Here is a 22,500-nt window from a genome sequence, read left to right as displayed (position 1 = left end):
GTGTGTGTGTGTGTGTGTGTGTGTGTGTGTGTGTGTGTGTGTGACTGCACATAAAGAGTGGTGTGAAGGGTGTGAAGCCAGACTAAGCTTCACCAGTTCAACTGGCCCAGTTATGTCATTATTAATGCAAATTATGCTGCTTGAGTAGTCCTTGTCTAGTTAATGAAGCAACAGTTACCAACAGTAAACTATAACCTTTGTAGGGCTGTTGAAGATTGTGTGTGTGTGTGTGTGTGTGTGTGTGTGTGTGTGTGTGTGTGTGTGTGTGTATTCACCTAGCTGTACTCACCTAGTTGTGTTGCGGGGTTCGATTCACAGCTCCTGGCCCCGCCTTTTCAACTGGCCGCTACTCAGTCATTTTCCCGCTTCGTGAGCTTTATCATACCTCTTCTTAAAGCTATGTGTGGGTCCTGCCTCCACTATATGTGTATGTGTGTGTGCGTGTGTGTGTGTGTATGTGTGTGTATTTCATCTCTTTCTGGTAACTGGATACACACATGGGACATGCTTGTATTCACCACCGTACAGGTGACTCCCCTCCCGTAAGGTGTAACATCTTTGTATGGGGCATCCGTGTATGTGGCACATATGTACTTACCATGAGTCAGAGGCTAGTGCACTCCATTACCTGGCCTCATTCTTTCACCCTGTCTCTTAGTTACCTCTGCCGTTATAATTCCAACTGAACGAGGCTGACTAATCTTATGTGGTCGCTCAGGGAGGAGGCAGATAGTTGTCTTTATCAGGGTATGAGGGAAACAGTTGTCTTTATCAGGGTATGAGGGAGAAAGTTGTCTTTATCGGGGTATGAAGGACACAGTTGTCTTTATCAGGGTATGAGAGAGACAGTTGTCTTTATCAGGGTACGATGAAGACAGTTGCCTTTATCAATGTATAAGAGAGACAGTTGTCTTTATCAGGGTATGAGAGAGACAGTTGTATTGATCAGTGTATGAGAGAGACAGTTGTCTTTATCAGGGTATGATAAAGACAGTTGTCTTTATCAGGGTATGAGGGAGACAGTTGTCTTTATCAGGGTATGAGGGAGACAGTTGTCTTTATCAGGGTATGATAAAGACAGTTGTCTTTATCAGGGTATGAGGGAGACAGTAAATAAGGTCTTATCACCCTGTGATAAGACATTATTTACTGGCAGCTATTATATTTCCAAATTATTTTTTTTCGGAATAGAGTCGAGTCTCTTGCACGACTCCTTCTCATCCCTTCCCCCCTCACTCTTCCCTCTTCATCTCCCCCCTCACTCCCTTTCTTCCTCTCTTACTCCCCCTGTCATTTCTCCTCTCACTCCCCCTTTCATCTCCCTCTCCCCATCTCCCATCCCACCCTCACTACCCACCTTACTGTATCTTCGGAATTATGTTGGTCTGAGTGTCATGGAATCTTGGAGTTGGTCTGAGTCTTCTGGTATTCTGGAATTGGTCTGTTTACATTAAGCTCAAATTGAATGGTTTACATATTCATATTATAATAGTAACGTTATGATTGGTAAAGCTTGTCTGACACTGTAAACTTTACTGTTTCTTTCACTGTTGATTTATTAACAAGACCAAAGAATAATTTTTTTAGAGCAATTATTTTCTCTTGCCATTTCTCAGTTATTAATAAGTTTATTCAGGTACACACAAATACAGTTACATATATATATATATATGTATATATATATGTGTGTGTGTGTGTGTGTGTGTGTGTGTGTGTGTGTGTGTGTGTGTGTGTGCAGAGACTCTAGGATAACCCCAAAAAAATCAGACAGAGTGACTTATTGATATTTGATATTTACATTTCAGTGACCTATTTCCTGTATTCATAATGTAAGTGGGTGGTAGAAGAGAGATTTACAGTGCTTCAGCTTGTGTGGAGGAGATCTGACGACTTCTGAGCGCGCGCGCATACACACACACACACACACACACACACACACACACACACACACACACACACACACACACACACACACACACACACACACACACACACACACACAAACACAGAAAAAGCTTAACAAAGACATCCTCCCTTGGGTGATTCAACCTCCTCCCCCCATCACTCCTTCCTCACCACCCCACAACCCCTAGTCTCACCACCAATAACCCAACCATCTCTAACACCCCCACCGCCTCCACCCCATCCCAAACGTCTCCTCCTCCTCCCTAGCTCCACAATTCCCTTCCTCAACAGCCCACTGTTACCAACCTTGCTATCCCTTCAGGGAAGCTAGCTACTCTGACGCTCCTGAATGGTTATTGATCCAAGGAATTGGACCTACCCCTACAGGTTTAGCACTTTCCTATGATTATAATAATGTCTATAATGCCAGAATACTAAGGTGGCCACCTCTAACTCACTTCTCAATAACACAGTATGAACAGAAACAAAAACTTCGATTACCTTATATACATATATATATATATATATATATATATATATATATATATATATATATATATATATATATATATATATATATATATATATATAGTGAGGTGTGGCAGCTGTGAACTTGGGTAATCTCCGTCGCATTTCCAATCTAAACTTTTGGCCAATCGCTCCCCTCTTGTGTTGACTGAGGGATGAGGGGATGCACGTTGTGGCGTGTCCCCTCTCCTGCATTTTACGCCCCGCCCATTTCTCTAATCTCCCCTCGCGTCCCCTGTTTCTACCCCCCCCCACCCGTCCTCTCTCTCCCTCACGTTCACATTTGTACTACTCTCTACCTCCTCTCCCCTCTACATACTCCTTCCCTCACATCTTTCCTACCTTCTACTATCCCTCCCCCTCATCTTTCATACCTTCTACCTCTCCTCCCTTACATCTTTCCTCCTGTCTACCTCTCCTCTCTTACATCTTTCCCCCTGTCTACCTCTTCTCCCTCACATCTTTCCTCCTGTCTACCTCTCCTCCCTCACATCTTTCCTCCTCTCTACCTCTCCTCCCTCACATCTTTCCTCCTGTCTACCTCTCCTCCCTAACATTTCTCCTGTCTACTTCTCCTCCTTAACATCGTTCCTCCTATCTACCTCTCCTCCCTAACATCTGTCCTCCTGTCTACCTCTCCTCCCTCACATCTTTCCTCCTGTCTACCTTTCCTCCCTCACATCTTTCTTACTGTCTACCTCTCCTCCCTCACATCTTTCTTCCTGTCTACCTCTCCTCCCTCACATCTTTCTTACTGTCTACCTCTCCTTCCTCACATCTTTCTTACTGTCTACCTCTCCTCCTCACATCTTTCTTCCTGTCTACCTCTCCTCCCTCACATCTTTCCTCCTGTCTACCTCTCCTCCCTCACATCTTTCCTCCTGTCTCTCTCCTCCCTCACATCTTTCCTCCTGTCTACGTCTCCTCCCTCACATCTTTCCTCCTGTCTACGTCTCCTCCCTCACATCTTTCCTCCTGTCTACGTCTCCTCCCTCACATCTTTCCTCCTGTCTACGTCTCCTCCCTCACATCTTTCCTCCTGTCTACCTCTCCTCCCTAACATCTGTCCTGTCTACCTCTCCTCCCTCACATCTTTCCTCCTGTCTACCTCTCCTCCCTCACATCTTTCCTCCTGTCTACCTCTCCTCTCTCACATCTTTCTTCCTGTCTACCTCTCCTCCCTCACATCTTTCTTCCTGTCTACCTCTCCTCCCTCACATCTTTCCTTCTGTCTACCTCTCCTCTCTCACATCTTTCTTCCTGTCTACCTCTTCTCCCTCACATCTTTCTTCTTGTCAGTGGTCAGTCGTCACGTGAAGTCACAGGCCTTTAGCTGCTTTGGGGATTAGTGTGGACGGTTACAAAGCATGGCTTGCTTTTGTAGTGTTTTAAAAATTGAGGTTGGAGAATTGAAGGAGGAAGTCTTGCTTCTCCAGGAGGAAATTAGGTGGCTGAAGGTTCACCTCAATGGGTTTGGGAGTGAGTGTGAGGTGGCTGGAATGGTGGAGGTGAATGAGGCTACCAGCAGCGAGGTGCAGTCTCTCTCTCGCTGCGAGGAGGCTGTAGGTGGGGAGGTAGCAACGGCTACCAGCAGTGAGGTGCAGTCCAGCACCTGCTACAAGTGGCAAGTGGTTCCCAATAATGGGAAGAGCATCAAAATAAGGAAAGTTAAGAGAGAAGATTTGAAGGTAGGAACTCGCTTCTTTATTCTTCAGGATGAGTGTACTTCAGTGGCCAGTGAAGGTAAAGGTACTACTTCCCCTGCAAATAGAGGTAAGCGAATATTTGTAGTTGGTGACTCACAGGTAAGATATATGGACCGTGCTTTCTGTAATAGGAATAAGAAGGTAAGAGATAGAGTGTACTTCCATGGAGCTGGTGTTAGTGACATAGTCAACAGGTTGGATAATGTCATGTCAGGTAATGGGAACAAGCCTATTATCTGGCTCAGTGCTGGTGGAAATTATATTGGGAAGTGCAGGAGAGAAGAGCTGCTAGATAAGTACAGGTCAGCTATAGATTTAATTAAGTCTAAGGAGAAGGGGGTCCCAATCATATGTAGCATCTTGCCTAGAAGGGGAGTAGGCAATGAGTGGCTTTCTAGGGCAATTGGTGTAAATTGCTGGCTAGACAGATACTACAAGGAACTTGCAATCCCATTCATTGACAACTGGGAAAATTTTTATGGCAAACATGATGTGTATGCGAGGGATGGGGTACATCTCTCTGGGACAGGGGTGGTAGCACTTGCAAACTCTATCGAGAGGGCCATTGCTGAAATGCCTAGGATTTTAAACTGATAGAAGATAGAGGTATGGGTGTGTGTGTGTGTGAAACAGTCAGATTGTAACACTAGGGTTGAAAACAGTAAATGTATAAAGGACATTCATCATGAATGTCCTTTACATCTTTCCTCCTGTCTACGTCTCCTCCCTCACATCTTTCCTCCTGTCTACGTCTCCTCCCTCACATCGGATATCATCCCTTCACTCTCGACTTCTCATCTGTGACTGAATAACATTATTATTGACATATCATCTTAATAATGTTTATTCCTCTATTTATTGTAGTTTTGCTTCGTATTTAGTGTTTGTATTAATATCACCATCGGTCATGGGGAAGTGCTAAACCCGTAAGAACCAGTTTTGGTTAGAGGAAATTTTGAGCAGTTCCAATTCCTCGGATTAAGAGCCCTTCATCGGTATCTTTAGCGTTAACAACTGACGCAACGTTCTTTAAAGAACGGTCTTTTCTTTTTTTTTTGCTTCTCGTGTTAAAATGATATTGAAATATTAAAAAAAAAAAAGATTAAATTCGTTAAACTGAATTTTTTTTTCACATATTTTTTTGGTTGACATTCCCTGGTGTCTGACATACTAATATGACCCAGAGAAGTGAACACTTTCACCGTTATTCCTTAAACAGTTTTTTTTTTTTTTCAGAAGGCAGCAGAGACGATCCTCTGGGTGGTACCATGTTCTTATGCTCACTCATCCTCCAGAGTTCAGACACTCTGCTCATATTCTTTACTCTTGCTCGACACTATGGCTGCCTTAATACATGTTCTGATCGTGGCTTGAACCCTGAGCTAATGTAAATATTGTTAATTAGTCTGTACCTTATATATGCTTCTATTATTATTACTATTATTATTATAAGATCTTTTACTCTCTCTCTCTCTCTCTCTCTCTCTCTCTCTCTCTCTCTCTCTCTCTCTCTCTCTCTCTCTCTCTCTCTCTCTCTCTCTCTTTTCACACAGAGTTTGACAAGGTTAAGTTAAAGATCCCTAGCTTTGTTGACAATCTATTTACAGGTTAAGAAATCCTAACTTTATTGACAACATATTTACAGGTTAAGGATTCCTAACTTTATTGACAAGCTAAGAGATGTTACCTACATCAGCTCATTTGAAAGTATTTTTATTGTTATGAAACATACAAGTATTTTTACTCTCTCTTTCTCTCTCTTATATATATATATATATATATATATATATATATATATATATATATATATATATATATATATATATATAATATATATATATATATATATATATATATATATATATATATATATATATATATATATATATATATATATATATATATATATATATATATATATATGCAAAACAACCACTCTGAAAGAATAGAGAAATTCCAAGCGCTTTCGTGACTACTCACATTATCAAGGAACTATGAAAGTAAAGCATCCAAGGAAGCTATATAAGGGGTCTGGTCGGCACCTCACTATCAGATCCCACAACGGTTTAAACACGTGACGCACGGCGAGCCAACTTGGAAAGGTCCTTATCACAACTCACCCCACAAACTATTCTACCCAAGAAATAAGAAATTTTAAAGATTATTTGTCCAGTGTATTATTAAATTCTTCTCAAATTCTATTAATTATAAATGGATCTAATTTATATAAACCAAAGGAAATATTCATATTATTGTCAAAACTGCTTTTTATGAAACAAGATTCAATTATATTCCTGTCGACCATGGACTTGCTTGATACTACTTTCTCAACTTTTTGAAAATCAATTGGATGGTTAAAATCTCTTACATGAATAAATAGAGCATTGGAATCTTGTCCAGTTCTAATGCTATATTTATGTTGTTTTAATCTTAGTTCGAGATTTTTACCAGTTTGACCGTAATAAACTTTATCGCAAATTTTACAAGGAATCTTATAGACACATCCATCAGCATTTTGGGGGGAATTCTTTATCAAAAGTTTTTTTACTGTATCGAGATTTTTGAATACAACTTTAATATTAAAAGTCTTAAGAAGAGAAGGCATATCAACCAAGTTTTCATGGTAAGGGAGAACCAACATATTTTTATTTGAATAAGGCTGGTTGTCCCTTTTTGGATTGATGAACATCAAAATGGTATACAATACCGACAGGTTGTTAGGTAAGACACATATGCAACAGTTAGACAACTTTATTCCGAAACGTTTCGCCTACACAGTAGGCTTCTTCAGTCGAATACAGAAAGTAGGCAGGAACAGTAGAGATGTGAAGACGATGTAATCAGTCCATCACCCTTAAAGTCGTAGAATTTGAGGTTGTCAGTCCCTCGGCCTGGAGAAGTTCAGTTCTGGCAACTTTAAAAGATTTATCAATTACATTTCTTGGGTATTTTAAATCATTACCTATTTCATAAATTTTGGATATTTCCTCATCTATGACCCCTCAAGGAAGGTTCCTTGATGTTGGTGAGGGGCTCTTGATTTAGGGAATTGGATCTGTGCTCCAGTTCCCCGACTTAAGCCTGAATGCCTTCCACATCCCCCCCCCAGGCGCTGTATAATCCTCGGGGTTTAGCGCTTCCCCCTTGATTAAAATAATAATAATCCTCATCTATGAACTCAGGACTACAAATTCGTAAAGCTCTCAGAAACATTGATGAGAAAACAGACAGTTTGACTCTACCTTGATGCGAGGAATAATAGTGGACATAGGAACAGTTATTAGTAGGTTTTCTGTAAATTTTAAATTTGAATTCATTATTACCCTTAATAATTAAAACATCTAGAAAAGGCAATGAGTTATTTTCTTCAAACTCAACAGTAAAGTTTATTGAATGGGCTAAGCTATTTAATTTTCCAAGGAAATGGTGTATATCTACATTTTTGGGCATAAGACACAAAATATCATCAACATATTTTGTGTCTTATGCCCAAAAATGTAGATATACACCATTTCCTTGGAAAATTAAATAGCTTAGCCCATTCAATAAACTTTACTGTTGAGTTTGAAGACAATAACTCATTGCCTTTTCTAGATGTTTTAATTATTAAGGGTAATAATGAATTCAAATTTAAAATTTACAGAAAACCTACTAATAACTGTTCCTATGTCCACTATTATTCCTCGCATCAAGGTAGAGTCAAACTGTCTGTTTTCTCATCAATGTTTCTGAGAGCTTTACGAATTTGTAGTCCTGAGTTCATAGATGAGGAAATATCCAAAATTTATGAAATAGGTAATGATTTAAAATACCCAAGAAATGTAATTGATAAATCTTTTAAAGTTGCCAGAAATACTTTTTACAATCCAAAAAGGGACAACCAGCCTTATTCAAATAAAAATATGTTGGTTCTCCCTTACCATGAAAACTTGGTTGATATGCCTTCTCTTCTTAAGACTTTTAATATTAAAGTTGTATTCAAAAATCTCGATACAGTAAAAAAAACTTTTGATAAAGAATTCCCCTCAAAATGCTGATGGATGTGTCTATAAGATTCCTTGTAAAATTTGCGATAAAGTTTATTACGGTCAAACTGGTAAAAATCTCGAACTAAGATTAAAACAACATAAATATAGCATTAGAACTGGACAAGATTCCAATGCTCTATTTATTCATGTAAGAGATTTTAACCATCCAATTGATTTTCAAAAAGTTGAGAAAGTAGTATCAAGCAAGTCCATGGTCGACAGGAATATAATTGAATCTTGTTTCATAAAAAGCAGTTTTGACAATAATATGAATATTTCCTTTGGTTTATATAAATTAGATCCATTTATAATTAATAGAATTTGGGAAGAATTTAATAATACACTGGACAAATAATCTTTAAAATTTCTTATTTCTTGGGTAGAATAGTTTGTGGGGTGAGTTGTGCCAAGGACCTTTCCAAGTTGGCTCGCCGCGCGTCACGTGTTTAAACCGTTGTGGGATCTGATAGTGAGGTGCCGACCAGACCCCTTATATAGCTTCCTTGGATGCTTTACTTTCATAGTTCCTTGATAATGTGAGTAGTCACGAAAGCGCTTGGAATTTCTCTATTCTTTCAGAGTGGTTGTTTTGCATATTCTGAAATCACCTGTTTACTGTGATCTTATTGCATATATATATATATATATATATATATATATATATATATATATATGTCACCGTGGTTGTTTAATATATTTATAGATGGGGTTGTAAGAGAAGTAAATGCGAGGGTCTTGGCAAGAGGCGTGGAGTTAAAAGATAAAGAATCACACACAAAGTGGGAGTTGTCACAGCTGCTCTTTGCTGATGACACTGTGCTCTTGGGAGATTCTGAAGAGAAGTTGCAGAGATTGGTGGATGAATTTGGTAGGGTGTGCAAAAGAAGAAAATTAAAGGTGAATACAGGAAAGAGTAAGGTTATGAGGATAACAAAAAGATTAGGTGATGAAAGATTGAATATCAGATTGGAGGGAGAGAGTATGGAGGAGGTGAACGTATTCAGATATTTGGGAGTGGACGTGTCAGCGGATGGGTCTATGAAAGATGAGGTGAATCATAGAATTGATGAGGGAAAAAGAGTGAGTGGTGCACTTAGGAGTCTGTGGAGACAAAGAACTTTGTCCTTGGAGGCAAAGAGGGGAATGTATGAGAGTATAGTTTTACCAACGCTCTTATATGGGTGTGAAGCGTGGGTGATGAATGTTGCAGCGAGGAGAAGGCTGGAGGCAGTGGAGATGTCATGTCTGAGGGCAATGTGTGGTGTGAATATAATGCAGAGAATTCGTAGTTTGGAAGTTAGGAGGAGGTGCGGGATTACCAAAACTGTTGTCCAGAGGGCTGAGGAAGGGTTGTTGAGGTGGTTCGGACATGTAGAGAGAATGGAGCGAAACAGAATGACTTCAAGAGTGTATCAGTCTGTAGTGGAAGGAAGGCGGGGTAGGGGTCGGCCTAGGAAGGGTTGGAGGGAGGGGGTAAAGGAGGTTTTGTGTGCGAGGGGCTTGGACTTCCAGCAGGCATGCTTGAGCGTGTTTGATAGGAGTGAATGGAGACAAATGGTTTTTAATACTTGACGTGCTGTTGGAGTGTGAGCAAAGTAACATTTATGAAGGGATTCAGGGAAACCGGCAGGCCGGACTTGAGTCCTGGAGATGGGAAGTACAGTGCCTGCACTCTGAAGGAGGGGTGTTAATGTTGCAGTTTAAAAACTGTAGTGTAAAGCACCCTTCTGGCAAGACAGTGATGGAGTGAATGATGGTGAAAGTTTTTCTTTTTCGGGCCACCCTGCCTTGGTGGGAATCGGCCGGTGTGATAATAAAAAAAAAAAAAAAAAATATATATATACATATATATATATATATATATATATATATATACATATATATATACATATATATACTTCATGGTGGAATCAAATATCATTAGATAGCCTAGTAATTGATCCAACCCGTCAGATACCACTTAATATTCTTTACCTGCCTGCTGTGTGTGTGTGTGTGTGTGTGTATGTGTGTATGTAGAGCCATTCAGAGCATCGCTTGGTTAAAAGTGACCGAGTCATGTCAGCGAGAATACGTACACATTAAGCAATCATACACACACACACACACACACACACACACACTCAGCAGTAACAGCCTCGTTGATCAGGCCCTGATTGATCATCAGCAGTCAATTAGTAACGTGAAGGAATTAATTTTTTTGTGTAATTTCCGTTGATAATTGTAATTATATGCAAGTCTGAATGCAAAGAGGAAATATGCTAAAAACTCGTACTTAATCGAGGAACCATTACTACTACTACTACTGCTGCTTCTAATTCTACTACCATTACTACTACCATTCCATCCTTTTCCTTCCCTTCTACTGTATTTTCTTCTGGCCATCTCTACTTTTCATGGCCCGTTATGACTTGACAATAGTCCAGGATGGCCAAAACGTTGTTTTTAAGGTTGTTTTATAGTTTCAACATGGTTACTGTTACGTTCTTTTCTTACTGTGTGGTACGTAACTCACAGTGAAACAACCCGCTCTGATACACAGCGGTTTGCTGCATTTATATTACATTCCTAACAACTTAAAAAAGATTTCCAGTATATTTACACATACGTTTCCTTGCAGATTCCTGACCCGTCTCAAGCCTCGTCCCACCTCCACCTCCTCCTCCTCTTAGTGTCAGGTGACAGAGGTGCGCATGCTCAGGTAAGCTATGGAATATAACGATAATATGTTGAAGTATAAACAGATTAGGAAAGCTCGCTGAACGGGAATATAACGATATATATATATATATATATATATATATATATATATATATATATATATATATATATATATATATATATAAACAGAGTTGGAAAGCTCCCCGAACGGAAGCTTTCGATCCCATGGCAAGTCCTATAACTGGTTATCTGTGAGTTCCAACCCTCCGTTCAGTACGCTATTTATCATTTTGTCATCATGATTTTGCCAGTGGTTCAGGACAGATTTGAGGAACTGCAGTGGGCCTTCTGGATTATATTGTTACACGGTCCTATAAATTATTAGCACTACAGTAGGCCTAAGCTAGATAATTTCTACAAAATAACTGTCATGTTGTACGTCTATAGGGTCCAGTCGTTCCTACTGCTCTATCAGACTTGCTACAGTGACAACACAAGGTAGTGTTTTGCTATGCACAAATAAGACATTAAAATGACTAATGGTGGTAAAGATGTACTTATAGAAAACAGATTTTTAATTAATGAAACCTTCATCAAGAAGCAAGTAATGAAACATTGATATATATATAGACATCTTCACTTTAAATGTATCGTTGACCACCAGTTCATGTTGTGGGTCGTGTTCTCCAGAACATTTGTTATATTATTGTAGTATGCAGAATTACATACACACAGACAGACAGACAAACAGACACACACACACACACACACATACACACATACACACACACTCACACACACACACACACACACACACACACACACACACATAAGAACATAAGATTTAGTATTTATCTAACCTATTTTTAAAACTACACAACGTTTTAACCTCTATAATTGTACTCGGGAGTTTGTTCCACCCATCTCCAACTCTATTACCAAACCAATGCTTTCCTATATCCTTCCTGAATCTGATTTTTTCCAACTTGAAACCATTGCTACGAGTCCTGTCAGCACGCTATTGGCATCCTCTTTATTTATTCCTGTTTTCCATTTATACACCTCGATCATATCCCCCCTAATTCTACGCCTTTCTTGAGAGTGCAGATTCAGGGCCCTCAGTCTGTCCTCATAGGGAAGATTTCTGATACATGGGATCAACTTTGTCAGCCTCCTCTGTACGTTTTCCAGAGCATTTATATCCATTCTGTAATACGGTGACCAAAACTGTGCAGCATAATCTAAATGAGGCCTAACAAAGGATATATAGAGTTGGGGAACAACCTGAGGACTTCTATTATTTATACTTCTAGATATGAAGCCAAGAATTCCGTTAGCTGTATTGCGAACACTAATGCACTGTTGTCTTGGTTTTAGATTACTACTAACCAGAACTCCTAAACCCTTTTCGCAATCAGTAGTATTAAGATCTACATTATTTAGTTTATATGTGGCATGGTTATTTTCCTGTCCAACATTTAGAACTTTGCATTTGTCTATATTAAACTGCATCTGCCACTTCTCCGACCATTGCATCAGTCTGTTCAAATCATCCTGGAGTGCTCTAATGTCCTCATTAGAATGAACCGAACGGCCTATTTTGGTGTCATCAGCAAATTTGCTTATGTCGCTATTTATTCCCTCTTCTATGTCGTTTATGTAAATTGTGAACAACAAAGGGCCCAACACTGACCCCTGCGGAACACCGCTTGTGACGTGCCCCCATTCTGATTTCTCTGCTGCCTATTTGTCAACCATGCCTCTATCCAGGAAAACAAATTTCCTCCTATTCCGTGTGCCTTAAGTTTCCTCAATAGCCTCTGATGTGGAACTCTGTCGAAAGCCTTAATGAAGTCCATATACACAATATCTTATTCATTACCATGATCTACCACCTCAAACACCTTAGTGAAAAAAGTTGGTAAATTCGTAAGACAAGAACGCCCTTTTGTTGAGATTCATTAATCAATTTATGCCTATCAAGATGGCTACGAATTGCTTCGGCAATTATTGATTCCATAAATTTTCCCACTATGGCGGTAAGGCTTATTGGTCTATAGTTCGAAGCTAAGGACCTGTCACCTGCTTTGTAAATAGGTATTACATTTGCCATTTTCCACTTATCAGGCACTATGCCAGTTTGTAGTGATATGTTGAAAAGATTAGCCAAAGGTATGCTAAGTTCCCCTTTACATTCCTTTAATACCCTTACAAACAGTTCATCAGGGCCTGGGGATTTGTTAGGTCTTAATTTCTCTATTTGTCTGAGGAACATCTTTTAAAATTACTAAAAATAGTTTTTATAAATTGAGAAAAAACAAACATATTCAAACAAGACCATGAAGACATTCTTGATAAATCTTTTCTACTTAAGAAGTTTAAAATTAAAGTTGCATTTAAAAATCTTGACACAATAAAAAAGGATTTGATTAAGAATTCTTCCTCGCCCCTCAAAAAAAAAAAATTGCTGCTGGCTGTGTCTAAAATTTCTGGTAAAAAATGCAGTATATACATGTATATAAGTTTCGTCAAACACCTTAATTACTGGGGCAGAAATCACTCTACGAAAAGAAAAGACTGAGCAGACAGTGAAATATACCCCAGTGAAAAGTAGGGGCGCCATTAGTACACTAAGAGAAAACACAGTAAGTATCCGTGGGCCAAGACTGTTCAATAGCGACTCACCTGGCACAAGAAGAATTACCAATAGACCCCTGGCTGCCTTCAAGAGTTGGGCAGATACCTAAAGTCAGTAGCCGATCAGAAGGGCTGTGGCTCGTATGCTAGACTAAATACAGCTATGAGTAACAGCCTGGATGATCAGGCTCTGATCTACCTGGAAGCTTGGTCAACGATTGGGCAGCGGGGGCGTTAATCTCTGGAACCCTCTCCAGGTAGACGGTCAAATCGAGCAAAGGCTTTAATTAAGAGTGCAACAACATCAATATAGAATAAGAACCATACAAGTGTCCGATGCTCTGCTTATTCATGTGAGAGATTTTAACCACAAAATGGATTTTCAAAAGGCGGTGAAAGTTGTTTCAAGCAGTTCCATTTTTGATAGAAATGTAATCGAATCAAGTTTCATTAAAACGAGTATTGATTTTAATATGAATATTCATTCAGGGCTATATAAATCAAATTCATTTAAAATTTATAGAATTTGTGAGGAATTTAAGTTATATTTGACACGTCAATCATAAATTTTACTTGAAATGTGACCTGACCAAACCTTTACTACATTTCCACGCTTAGTTTCTTGTCATGTGTGAGGCCACACGTGAGGTGATATCCCTGCCTTATAAGTCTTCTGCTGTTCTAGTATTTTTACAGTTCCTTAATAATTTGAGAAATCACGAAAGTGCTTGGAAATTCACAACATATACATATACATATACATATACTTATACATATACATATACATATCCTGCCAAGTGAGTGTAAAACGGAAGCTTGTAATTGTTTTACATGATGGTAGGATTGCTGGTGTCCATTTTTCTGTCTCATAAACATGCAAGATTTCAGGTATGTCTTGCTACTTCTACTTACACTTAGGTCACACTACACATACATGTACAAGCATATATACACACACCCCTCTGGGTTTTCTAATATTTTCTTACTAGTTCTTGTTCTTGTTGTTTATTTTCTCTTACCTCCATGGGAAAGTGGAACAGAATTCTTCCTCCGTAAGCCATGCGTGTTGTAGGAGGCAACTAAAATGCCGGGAGCAAGGGGCTAGTAACCTCTTCTCCTGTATATATTACTAAATGTAAAAGGAGAAACTTTCGTTTTTCCTTTTGGGCCACCCCGCCTCTGTGGGATACGGCCGGTGTGTTGAAAGAAAGAAAGAAATATATATATGTATATATATGTATATATATGTATATATATATATATATATATATATATATATATATATATATATATATATATATATATATATATATATATCCTAGGTAGTAGGTTGGTAGACAGCAACCGCTCAGGGAGGTACTACCGTCCTGCTAAGTGAGTGTAAAACTGAAGCCTGTAGTTGTTTTACATGGTGGTAAGATTGCTGGCGTCTTTTTATTCTGTCTCATACACATGCAAGATTTCAGGTACGTCTTGCTACTTCTACTTACACTTAGGTCACACTACACATACATGTACAAGCATAAATATACACACCCCTCTGGGTTTTCTTCTATTTTCTTTCTAGTTCTTGTTCTTGTTTATTTCCTGTTACCTCCATGGGGAAGTGGAACAGAATTCTTTCTCCGTAAGCCATGCGTGTTGTAAGAGGCGACTAAAATGCCGGGAGCAAGGGGCTAGTAACCCCTTCTTCTGTATATATTACTAAATGTAAAAGGAGAAACTTTCGTTTTTCCTTTTGGGCCACCCCGCCTCGGTGGGATACAGCCAGTGTGTTGAAAGATATATATATATATATATATATATATATATATATATATATATATATATATATATATATATATATATATATATATATATATGCAAAACGAGCACTGTGAAAGAATAGTGAAATTCCAAGCGCATTTGTGACTTCTCACATTATCAAGAAACTATAAAAACAAAACATCAGAGGAAGGCATGTAAAGTGTCAAGACTACACCTCACCTTCACATCCCACAACAAAGCAACACCTCACACACGCGTGGCGACACCCGACTCTGTGAAACTCGCCCAATACATTACCCAAGAATTAAGATTTATTATATGTTCAATGTATTTCATTAAATTCTTCCCACATTTTATTAATTATAAATGAATCCAATTTATATAAAGCGAAGGAAATATTCGTATTATTTTCAAAATTACTTTTTCTGAAACATAATTCAGTTATGTTCCTGTCAGCCATGGACTTGCTTGATACAACTTTCTCAGCCTTTTGAAAATCAATTGGATGGTTAAAATATCTCATATGAATAAATAGAGCATTAGAATTTTGTACAGTCCTAACGCTATATTTATGTTGTTTTAATCTTATTTCGAGACTTTACAAATTTTACAAGGAATCTTACAGACATCCGTCAGCGTTTTGGGGGGAATTTTTTATAAAAAAGTTTTTTTTTACTGTATCAAAATTTTTAAATTCAACTTTGATATTAAAAGTCTTAAGAAGAGAAGGTATATCAACCAAGTTTTCATGGTAAGGGAGAACCAACATATTTTTAGTTGAATAAGGTTGGTTGTTCCTTTTTGGATTGTAAAAAATATTTCTAGCAATTTTAAAAGACTTATCAGTTGCGTTTCTTGGGTACTTCAGATCATTAACTATTTCATAAATTTTGGATATTTCCTCATCTATGAACTCTGGACTACAAATTCGTAAAGTTCTCAAAAACATTGATGAGAAAACAGACAGTTTAACTCTATCTTGATGTGAAGAATAATAGTGGACATAGGAACAGTTATTTGTAGGTTTTCTGTAAATTTTAAATTTGAATTCATTATTACCCTTAATAATTAAAACATCTAGAAAAGTCAATGAATTATTTTCTTCAAACCCAACAGTGAAGTTTATAGAATGCGCTAAGCTATTTAATTTAACAAGGGAATGGTTTATATCTACATTCTTAGGCATAAGAATACAAAATATCATCAAAATATCAAAACCATTTAGCTCTTTAAGGGAGGATTGTGTTAAGCAACCTTGTTTCAAAAAATTCCATGTATAAGTTACTAAGAACAGGTGAAAGAGGAATTGTCATTGCCATGCCAAACTTCTGAGTATAAAACTTACCATTAAATACAAATTTTGCATCAACAAGGCAAAGTTTAATAAGCTTGATGATAGTAGGAACTGGCAATGGTAAATCGTAATAGTTCTTCAAATAAGAAACTTAATAAATCATCAACTGGAACCTTTGTTTGTAAACAAGGAAGTAACATCAAAACTAACAATGTTATAATCATTTAAGTCAGTCAAGGAGCTTAATTTATCAACTAAATCTATGTCGTTTTTAACATTAATGTTAGAAATTTTGCCAACAATAGGGTTCAAAAATATCGACAAGCCATTAAGATAATTTATATGAAACTGATCCTATGGAGCTAATAATTGGTCTGACTGGATCTTATAAAATTGCTAGAAATACTTTTTACAATCCAAAAAGGGACAACCAGCCTTATTCAACTAAAAATATATTGGTTCTCCTTTACCATGTAAACTTGGTTGATATACCTTCTCTTCGTAAGAATTTTAATATCAAAGTTGTATTTAAAAACCTTGACACAGTAAAAAAAAACTTTTGATGAAGAATTCCCCCCAAAACCCGGCAGATATATATATAGGATTCCTTGTATAATTTGCGATAAAGTTTATTACGGTGAAACTGGTAAAAGTCTCGAACTAAGATAAAAACAACATAAATATAGCATTAGGACAGGACAAGATTCTAATGCTCTATTTATTCGTGTGACATATTTTAACCATCCAATTAATTTTCAAAAGGCTGAGAAAGTAGTATCAAGCAAGTCCATGGTTGACAGGAATATAATAGAATCATGTTTCATAAAAAGCAGTTTTGAAAATAATATGAATATTTCTTTTGGTTTATATACCTGGAGTCTACCTGGAGGGTATTCCGGGGATCAACTCCCCAGCGGCCCGGTCCACGACCAGGCCTCCCTGTGGATCAGAGCCTGATCAACGAGGCTGTTACTGCTGGTCGCACGCAATCCAACGTACGAACCACAGCCCGTCTGATCCGGCACCGACTTTATATATCTGTCCAGCTCCCTCTTGAAGACAACCAGGGGTCTACTGGTATTGTCGTTACCGTCAAATTACCGCCTGAAAAACCTGACCTCATTTGTAGGCAAATTACTAGAGTCAGTTATAGCTGGTATTATAAGATGCCATCTGGATAAGCACAATTTGATTAATGATTCTCAGCATGGATTCACGAGGGGCCGCTCCTGCCTAACTAATTTATGAACCTTCTTCAGTAAAGCTTTTGAGGTTGTTGATCACGATAAAAAATTTGGCATTGTTTATTTAGATTTTAGAAAGGCTTTTGATAGAGTACAGCACCAGAGACTGTTAAAATAGTGTCAGCTCACTGCATTTGGGGAAAAGTGGTGCTGTGAATTGAGTCATGGCTCACCAATAGGAGTGTGCATAAATGGGGTTAAATCCGAGTGGGGATCAGTAACAAGTGGCGTTCCACAGGGATCAGTCTTGGGCCCGTTGTTGTTTATAATATATATCAAAGACCTTGATGGGGGAATTACAAGTGATATGAGCAAATTCGTCGATGACACGAAGATAGGTAGGATAATTTATTCAAACGTAGATATCACGGAACTTCAGGAGGATTTAGACAAACTCAGTTCCTGGTCAGAAAAGTGGCAGATGCAGTTCAATATAGATAAATGCAAGGTTCTGAAGCTCGGGAGTGTCCATAACCCTAGCACATACAAGTTAAATAACATAGAACTTAGCCATACAGATTGCGAAAAGGACTTGGGGGTTATGGTAAGCAGCAACCTTAAACCAAGACAGCAATGCCTAAGCGTACGTAATAAGGCAAATAGATTACTGGGATTTATATCAAGAAGTGTAAGCAACAGAACTCCAGAGATTATACTGCAGCTTTATACATCATTAGTAAGGCCTCACCTAGATTATGCAGCTCAGTTCTGGTCTCCATATTACAGAATTGATATAAATTCGTTAGAAAACATTCAGTGATGAATGACAAAATTAATTCATAGCATTAGAAATCTTCCGTATGAAGAAAGATTGAAGTCCCATAAATTATATTCACTTGTAAGACGAAGAATGAGGAAACATGATCGAAGTGTACAAGTGGAATATGGGTATTAACAAAGGTGACATAAATAAGTCTTAAGGATATCTCTCCAAGAAAGAACCCGCAATAATGGATTAACATTAGATAAGTTTATATTTAGAAAGGATATAGGAAAGCATTGGTTTGGAAATAGGGTAGTTGATGAGTGGAACAGTCTACCTAGTAGAGTTATTGAAGCTAAAACCTTGGGTAGTTTCAAATTTAGGTTAAATAAATACATGAGTGAGAGGGGTTGGATTTGAGTGGGTCTTGCGTGTGAGTGGATATTTTTTTTTTTTTTATCAACACATCGGCCGATTCCCACCAAGGTAGGGTGGCCCGAAAAAGAAAAACTTTCATCATCATTCACTCCATCACTGTCTTGCCAGAAGGGTGCTTTACACTACAGTTATAAAACTGCAACATTAACACCCCTTCTTCAGAGTGCAGGCACTGTACTTCCCATCTCCAGGACTCAAGTCCGGCCTGCCGGTTTCCCTGAATCCCTTCATAAATGTTACTTTGCTCACACTCCAACAGCACATCAAGTATTAAAAACCATTTGCCTCCATTCACTCCTATCGAATACGCTCATGCATGGTTTCTGAAAGGTATCAGAGCTTATTTCTTGGGTGGCGTTGAAAATTGGGTTGGGCAAATATTTTGTTAGTGGGAAGGATTGTAAAGGGCCTGCCTAGTATCGGCCAACAGGACTGCTGCAGTGTTCCTCCTTTCTTATATTCTTATGGTGGTGGGAGGCTGTTGAACTCTCTTGGGCCCCGGACACTTATTGCGTTTTCTCTCAGTGTACCAGTGACGCCCTTACTTTTCAATGGGGGAATGTTACATCGCCTGCCAAGTCTTTTGCCTTCGTATGGAGTGATTGGATTCATTTATAATTAATAAAATTTGGGAAGAATTTAATTATACATTAGACAAGTAAAAAATCTTAATGGTTGGGGAGAGTATCAGGTGTGTTTCACAGAGTCGGGTGTTGTCACACGACTGTGTGGTGTAGTCTTGTTGTTGCGACGTGACTGTGAGGTGTAGTCTTGCCCCTTTATATGACTTCCTGTTAATGTTCCGTTTTTTATATTTCCGTGATAATGTGAGAAGTCATGAAAGCACTTGGAATTCCGCTATTGTTTCACAGTGGTTGTTATATATTATATATATATATATATATTATATATATATATATATATATATATATATATATATATATATATATATATATATATATATATATATATATATATATATATATATATATGCAAGACAAGCCACGGGGGGTGGAAATCTTTAGCTCAAGTAATTTCACACTTCTCAGTGCGCTGCTCTGAGAAAACTTCCCCTCACTCCTTCAGTTGCTCCCTTGCAACATTACACAGCTCCTGATGACACACTGAGAAGTGTGAAAGTACTTGTGCTAAAGATTTCCACCCCCCCTTGGCTTGTCTTGCATAGTTAAGATCGGCTGTCTACGATTGTATATATATATATATATATATATATATATATATATATATATATATATATATATATATATATATATATATATATATATATATATATATATATACATATAATGCATATACCTTGCACGAGAAAGGGACTGAGGAAGAGACTTGATACCGGAATGAATAATGAAAATGAAATAAAGGAGAGAGAGAGAGAGAGAGAGAGAGAGAGAGAGAGAGAGAGAGAGAGCATCACTGGGAGATAATCCTCAAGAAACCCAGGGAGACGCTGATGGAGGCGCAGACCGTAAGTCAACTGGGAAAATGGCCTGCCAAGATCAAGGTTCATCAAGGAGGTGTCTGCCACCCCATCCTGGGGGATCCTTGACCTGGGGAGCGCCCATGGTTGGGGGAATTCAAGGTTGGGGAGACGCAAGGTGGGGGGAGGCCTGACCGGGGGATGCCTATTCCTAGACAGGGGTGGGGTTTTTTCGGGTGGACTATATTATAGGGGGAAATAGGGAGAAGAGATGGGAGAGCTGGGGTATGAAAGGGTGGCTGTGGTGTGGAGGAGAGTAGTGAGAGGGAGAACAGAGATCATCGGGGGGGGGGGGGGAATGGTAAAGGGAAGAAGGGAGCGAAGAACTCAGGGATACGGGGCGAATGGAGAGCAGGACTGTGGGATAGGTAAGAAGGACTGCCTTGGGTTAGGAGCCTCCAAGGGTGGGACTTCCCTGAGTTAGGAGCCTCCAAGGGTGGGACTCCCCTGGGTTAGGAGCCTCCAAGAGTAGGACTCCCCTGGGTTAGGAGCCTCCAAGGGTGGGACTTCCCTGGGTTATTACTCTCCTGAGTTAGAGTTTCGGTGGGTTAGCGAGGATACCTTGCAGGATTTGTCATTAAGAAGATGAAAATAAAATAAGATATAGTGCATGAGAGAGAGAGAGAGAGAGAGAGAGAGAGAGAGAGAGAGAGAGAGAGAGAGAGAGATAACAGAAAAGGAAACTTGGAGGGAGAGAAAGGCTAGCTGGGAAAAAAGGTGAATGATGGAGGAGGAGGAGACGAATAAGGTTTTAGGAAAAAAGAGATGAAGAAGTTAGCAGTGTAGAGTGTTGTGGTGAGACAACGTGTGAGGTGGTAGTTGTGTGCAAACAATATTGCTTTTGTATGTGCGTATGTATGAAGGCAGGTATGTGTGCACACTGTATTGGTATATATGTAGATAAATATGCACATGTGTGCATTTAGCTTAGCTGTACACGTACGCGTGTGACCTTATGCAAGTCTGACTGCAAAGAGGAAATATGCTGTATATAAATACATATATATATATATATATATATATATATATATATATATATATATATATATATATATATATATAAAGCCAGTATTGCTTAATTTCTGCTAGAGTTTTTCTCCTGCCCTTGCTCTTAAGATAGACATGAATGGCTCCTTACTAAGGACTATTCTACGTAGCAGTAGTAGTGGTGGTGCCACTACTGTGAGAACGAGTCTCACTGGCACTCATAACTCTTCAAGACACTGGTGCCACTGGCGCGTTTTGTCGGATGAGGGGGGAGGAGTGTAAGAGGATAGAAATGAGAGGAAAAACTATATATATATATATATATATATATATATATATATATATATATATATATATATATATATATATATATATATATATATATATATACAAAAGTTCATTGACGGAGCCATGATCTGGGATAATCTAACAGGCTCTGAAACCAGACCTGCTCCCCCACCAATTACAAACAGTCCCACTGGGATGGCCCGATAGTGAAGAAAATAGCCTCAACAATGCTTCAGAGTGTGTCAGGGAAGGAAAGAGCTCGCCTCCTGGAAATGAGAACTCCTCATGCAGGGGAATTTCTGTTGACTGTTCCCAACTCCAACCTTGGCACACGCCTCGACCCACAGACCATCCGCATTGGTATTGCCCTTCAACTTGCCGCCCCTATTCTCGCCGAACACAGGTGTATTTGTGGTAGTGAAGCAGCAGACCGATTCGGGTACCATGGTCTTGTGTGCCGTAAATCCGAGGGAAAGATTGCAAGACATGAGGAGGTTAAAAACATTATCAAGAAAAGCCTCACAACAGCTGGATGCCCAGCAGTAAGGGAGCCACCCCAACTATGCAGATCTGATGGCACCCAGAAGCGTCCAGATGGTATCACACTTCAAGCCTGGACAGACGGTAAGCAGGTGGTGTGCGACTACACATGTGCATCTATCTTCGTTGATACCTATCTCCATTACACCAGGGAAGGAGGGGCAGCCGCCAGCTTCAGGGAGTCCCAAAAGTCTAGAAAATATGGAGAACTTGCCCATCATTATATGTTTGTTCCCATGGGCTCAGAGACCCTTGGCTCATGGGGAAAGAGTGCAT

The 22,500-nt window shown here is 38.8% G+C and overlaps 1 long non-coding RNA gene across 2 annotated transcripts in view; it reads left to right on the top strand.

Annotated features, from left to right (window-relative positions):
• The window catches only part of LOC138852313 (uncharacterized), a 149,078-nt gene that overhangs the window by 62,702 nt on the left and 63,876 nt on the right, over positions 1 to 22,500 (top strand). For both annotated transcript variants that reach the window (XR_011391642.1, XR_011391643.1), the window contains exon 2: positions 10,788 to 10,868. This is a non-coding gene — a long non-coding RNA (uncharacterized lncRNA). The remainder of the gene's footprint in view (positions 1 to 10,787; positions 10,869 to 22,500) is intronic.

The sequence above is a fragment of the Cherax quadricarinatus genome, chromosome 6 (assembly GCF_038502225.1).
Source record: "Cherax quadricarinatus isolate ZL_2023a chromosome 6, ASM3850222v1, whole genome shotgun sequence".
NCBI lineage: Eukaryota > Metazoa > Arthropoda > Malacostraca > Decapoda > Parastacidae > Cherax > Cherax quadricarinatus.
The sequence above is the reverse complement of the archived record's forward strand: the minus strand, read 5'-3'. Positions and strand labels throughout refer to the sequence as shown.